The sequence below is a fragment of the Terrapene carolina genome, unplaced genomic scaffold (assembly GCF_002925995.2).
Source record: "Terrapene carolina triunguis isolate 2854851 unplaced genomic scaffold, T_m_triunguis-2.0 Scaffold139, whole genome shotgun sequence".
Lineage (NCBI taxonomy): Eukaryota > Metazoa > Chordata > Testudines > Emydidae > Terrapene > Terrapene triunguis.
The window spans coordinates 5,238,660-5,244,746 of record NW_020664490.1 but is presented as its reverse complement, the minus strand read 5'-3'; positions in this window follow the sequence as shown (position 1 = coordinate 5,244,746).

Below are 6,087 nucleotides of genomic sequence, written 5' to 3'. Positions count from 1 at the left end.
ACATGGATAACATTGCTAAAGAAGCTGAAGCAGCTGCTGAAAGAGGTGATAGTAAATAACTTTATCAACTCAACCAGGTTCAGACTGGCAAGTTCACACCAACTTGAGGGGCTGTTCAGGATAAACAAAGAAAGATCCTGTCAGGGGTCAGGAGTCCACTCACTGCAGTGTTGTCTCCTGCTGGCCACCCTGGAGATTAGCTCTGCCAGTCGTTGCACCCTCCATCATCCTCTTGCCCTGTGGACCCGCCTCACTCCAGGAACTGCAGTATCCTTTTCATGACTCATCCCTCTGGCCAGGTCACCATCCTTGTTTCCCCCTCCCCGGGTTACCCAAAGTCCTTCTATGCAAACAATCCCAGGCAGTCTTTTCTTGCGCTGCCCTGATGGTGCCACTTCCCCAGTGGCCAGTAGGGGAACCTGGGCCTGCCCTCTACTCCAGGTTTCAGTCCAGCTCAGCAGTTCTGGGCTCTTCCCTCTCAGACCTCACTGCTCCTTCTCTGGACTGCTTCCTACACTTCAAGGTTCCCCCCTTCTCTGGGGGAACCGGCTCCAAACCAACTCCCTCCTCCCTCTTTCCAGGGACTAACTGCAGACTACCTCCCTGCAGCCCCCAAACACTCCTTCTGCTTCCCAGGGAGTAACTGCCCTTTCGCAGCAGCTGCCTCTGCTCTCAGCTCCTGGGCTTTATAGGCTGAGCCTCATTTAATCAACTCCCTCATCTTCCAGGTGCAGCCTGGGCAGTTAATTGGCCTACCTGGCCACCTTAGCCCCTTCTTATCCTGTGTGGGGTAGACTCCCCACCACAGAGCCTAATAAGAGAAAAAGAACAAAGAGAGTGACGGGCAGAGCATTTTGAAGCGGTGCTAAAGAGACCAACACCCCAAGGAACTATGGACTTTGACAAAGAAATTAAACATCCAGAACTAGACATCATAATATCTCACATCACAAACAAAGAGAAACATGCAACAACAAAAAGCTAAAATCTGGGAATGCTGCAGGTGAAGATCAAGTCACTGGAGACATGGTGAAAGCTTATGATAATAGAGTTAAAATCATAGAATCATGGGACTTGAAGGGACCTCGAGAGGTCATCTAGTACAATCCCCTGCACTCAAGGCAGGATTACATAATAACACTAGACCATTCCTGACAGGTGTTTGTCTAACTGGTTCTTAAAAACCTCCAATGATGGAGATTCCACAACCTCCCTAGGCAATTTATTCCAGTACTTAACCACCATGACAGTTAGGAAGTTTTTCCTAATGTCCAACCTAAACCGTCCTTGCTGCAATTTAAGCCCATTGATTCTTGTCCTATCCTCAGAAGTTAAGGAGAACAATTATTTTCAGCCTCCTCCTTGTAACAACTTTTTATGTCCTTGAAAACTGTTATCATGTCCCCCCTCAATCTTCTCTTCTCCAGACTATACAAACCCAAGGTTTTTTAAAAAATCTTTCCTCGTAGCTGTTCTGGTAGCCGCTGCTCATAGCCCTGGGGCTGGCCACTGGTCAGCTATTCCAGCATCCTCTGCTCTGGCTGAGAAGTTGCTCCAGCCCTGCCCCAGAAGTCCTAGAAAGTCATGGAATCCGTGACAGAATCGTATCTTTACTCATAGGTCATATTTTCTAGACCTTTAATCATTTTTGTTCCTCTCATCTTGACTTTCTTCATTCTGTCCACATCTTTCCTGAAATGTGGCATCCAGAACTGGACACAACACTCCAGTTGAGGTCTTATCAGTGCAGAGTAGAGCAGAAAAATTACTTCTCATGTCTTGCTTACAACACTCCTGCTAATACATCTCAGAATGATGTTTGGTTTTTTTTCTTGGCAACAGAATTACACTGTTGACTCATATTTAGCTTGTGATCTACTATGACCCCCAGATTCTTTCTGCAGTACTCCTCCCTAGGCAGTCATTTCCCATTTTGTATGTGTGCAACAGATTATTCCTTCTGAAGTGGAGTACTTTGCATTGGTTCTTATTGACTTTCATTCTATTTATTTCAGACCATTTATCCAGTTTGTCTAGATAATTTTGAATTTTAATCCTGTCCTCCAAAACACTTGCAACCCCTCCCAAATTGGTATCATCTCTATGCCATTATCTAAATCAGTGATGAAAATATTGAACCAGGGGCGATGGATTCTTCCTAAAAGTGGGAGGGGACAAAAGGCCCTGCCCATCCGTGGCTCCAACCCTTCTCCTCTATCCTCTGAGGCTCTGCCCCCTTAGCCAAGCTGGAAGCTGGAGCCGGGCCAGGAAGCCCAGGCCCCTCCACCTGCCCAGGGTGAAGGGGCTCAAGAACAGCCCCTGGCCCATGTCCCTGCCACCTGGGCCTCCTTCCCAGGGCAGATGGGAGGGTCCATGGCTCCCCACAGCTGCCTGCATGGCTCTTACCCCGACCCGGCTCCCGGCCTGGCCTGGGGGTGGGGCCTCAGGGGCTGAAGTGCCACAGCCGTGCTATAGTAAGAGCTGCCCAGGCAGCTGTGGGGACCCACGGGCCCTTCATCTGCCCTGGGTGGGAGGTCTGGAGGGGAGGGTACATGGGGCAGGGGCTTCTCTCAGGCCCCCCCACCCTGGGCAGGTGGAAGGTCCGCAGTTTGCCACAGCTGCCCAGGCTCCCCTGGCCAGGCTCCAGCTTCTGGCCTGGCCTGGGGGTGGGGCCTCAGGGGGAAGAGGAGGGACGGGGGCCAGCCCATCCTCTTTCAAAAGTGGGAGGGCCATGGCCCCTTGGACCGCTGTTCCAACGCCCTGTATTGAACAGAACCAGACCCAGGACTGATCCCTGCAGGACCCCACTCGATATGTCCTTCCAGCTTTACTGTGAACCACTGATAACCACCGTCAGGGAATGGTTTTTCAACAGTTATGCATCCACCTTATAATAGCTCTATCTAGGCTGTATTTCCCTGGTTTTGTTTATGAGGAGGTAATGCGAGACAGTATCAAAAGCCTTACTAAAGTCAAGATATATCACATCTACTGCTTTCCCCCTATCCACAAGGCTTGTTACCCTGTCAAAGAAAACTATTAGGTTGGTTTGACACAGTTTTTTTCTTGACAAATCCATGCTGACTGTTACTTATCGCCTTATTATCTTCTAGGTGTTTGCAAATTGATTACTTGATTCTTTGCTCCATTATCTTTCCGGGTACTGAAGTTAAGATGACTGGTTTATAATTCCGCAGGTTGTCCTTATTCTCTCTTTTACAGATTGGCACTATATTGCCCTCTTCCAGTCCTCTGGAATCTCTCCTATCTTCCATGACTTTTCAAAGATAATCGCTAATGGCTCATATCTCCTCAGCTTCTTGAGAATTCTAGGATGTATTTCATCAGTGCTGCCGACTTGAAGATATCTAACTTGTCTAAGTAATTTTTAACATGTTCTTTCCCTGTTTTAGCTTCAGATCCTGCCTCATGTTCACTATGTTAGATGTCTAATTGCTACTAACCTGTCTGGTCAAAACTGAAACAAAAAGTCATTTAGCACTTCTGCCATTTCCACATTTTCTGTTACTGTCTTCCCCCCCCGTTAAGTAACAGGACTATCCTTTCTTTGGTTTTCCTCTTGCTTCTAATGTATTTCTAGAATGTTTTCTTGTTACCCTTTATGTCTCTAGCTATTATTGAACCCTTCAATGTGTGGGACCAGGAACAGCCTTAAGAACAATGGGAAAATGGCATTATAGTCAAGATACCTAAAGAAAGGTGACCTAGGTCACTGCAGCAACTGGCAAGCTGTTACACTGCTTTCAGTGATGGACAAAGTCTTCTGCAGCACCATTTTAAGCAGAATAAAGGAAGCATTTGAGGCAAAGCTAAGTGAAGAGCAGGCTGGATTTTGACCTGGAAGATCATGGCAGCCAGTTTTTCACAGGAAGAATAATCATTAAAGAGAGCATTGAATGCCAAAAAACACTCATCATAAACGTCACAGATTTTAAGTAAACATTTGACAGCCTCTATTGTGATTCACTCTGAAATCTCTTGAAGTGTCATGGTACGCCAACAAAAATAATTCACATCATTGAGACTTTGTATCTGGGTGCAGCTTGCACAGTTAAAGTAAACACAGACTTGAGCGGCTAGTTCAGTATAGACACTGGTATCAAACAAGAATGCATTCTGTCACCTCTCTTGTTTGACATTGCCATTCACTTAATTACACGAAAAAGTGTAGACAGATACAATACAGGCATTGCACAGTTCAACAATAGTACACTAGAAGCTCTGGATGTTGCTGATGAACATAGCTCTAAGTGACAGCTTAACCAGTATGCAAGTAAAGACCCAAAAGACTGTCCAGTATTGCAAAAAAGACAGGGTTAACAAACAGCTATGAAAACACAGATCTAATTAGTACCCCAGAAACTGCCAACTTAGAATTGCTTTAGCAGGCAAAGGAGTACAAGAGATGAGTCAATTAACATTCTTTAGCAGTGTAACCATGCCTTAGTGGGTCACAACTGAGGATGCCAAATTCAGGACAAACTGCTCAGAAAATAGAGCAAACACAACCCAAAACTGTTGGTTATTCTTTTATAAGATATACCAAACCAGCCACAAAAGTAGACTCCTGTTTCACCACACTGGCAAACAAGAAAACATAAAGGCAGTTTCCTCAGGCATTCCAGTTCTTATATCACCACCAAAACCACTGGATTCAGAGATGAGTGGTTCTTTACAACCAGTCTCATCAAATAATAGGTTCTTCTGATCCCAAAGGACCAGCCACACACCCAGGTCAATATATAACTTAGATCTTACCCAAAAATCACTCTGGTGCCAATCCTTTAGTATCTAAAATATAAAGGTTTATTCATAAAAAGAAAGAAAGAAAGAAAGAAAGAAAGAAAGAAAGAAAGAAAGAAAGAAAGGTGAGAGTTAAAATTGGTTAAAGGAATCAATTACATACAGTAATGGCAAAGTTCTTGGTTCAGGCTTGTAGCAGTGATGGAATAAACTGCTGGCTTAAGTCAAGTCTCTGGAGTACATCCACAGCTTGGATGGATCATTCAGTCCTTTGTTCAGAGCTTCAGTTTGTATCAAAGTTCCTCCAGAGGTAAGAAGCAGGATTGAAGACAAAACGGAAGTGTTTCCGGGGCCTTTTATAGCTTTTGCCATGTGGAGGGCATCCTATTGTTCTTACTGTGGAAAATTACAGCAACAAGATGGAGTTTGGAGTCACATGGGCAAGTCCCAGGTTCATGCCCAATTTCCCTCAGTCATTGAAGGAAGCCATTACCTACACTCCAGATAGCACGTTTACATGACAGTCCACTCAGTGTAGATAGGCATCTCCCATGGTCCATTGTCAACTAAGTGTTTCTTGATGAACTACTTAATTTGAACAGTTCCTCCAAGATGTGCTGGCTAGCTACCTTGTGGGCGTTACCCAAGGAGCAAACATTAGAAATCCAAGTATAGAGCCAATACTTATAACTTCACATACAGAAATGATACATGCATACAGATAGCATAATCATAACCAGCAAAACACAATCTTTTCATAGACACCTTGCTAAACAACATTTGTACAATATTTGCTGCAAATATATAACAGTCGTTGCAACAATGATCTATATGGTCATATTTTAATCAGATAACATCACAAGCAGTAATGTTCAAGCAAGAAATAATGTCACTGTAGCGGGATGGTGACCTGCTCCAGCCCTGACAGGGTTGGAACCAGCCCTGGGAGAGGGCTGGCAGGCTGTGAAAGAAAGACCTGGGCTGTTTGGGGAAGCAGCCTCAGCTGGGCCATGCCCCAATCAGGGCCCAGCTGGCCCTATAAAGGCTGGGAGCCAGGAGCAAGGACACAGTCTCTCTCTAGCTGTAGAGGGAGATGGGCCTGGCTGCAGGGAGCTAGAGACAGGGTACCTGAGTGGAGCAGGGCTGGGGAAAGGCTGAGGAGCTGGGGAGCTCCAGCCTGGAAAGCCCCAGGCTGCGGCCTAGCAGAAGGCCAAGGAGTACTGGGGGTTGCAGAGGGCAGCCCAGGGGTAGGCCAAGGCAGCAGGTCCGAACCCAACCTTGCCAGTGATGAGTAGGCAGATACTGCAGTCTGCCCCAGGGCGT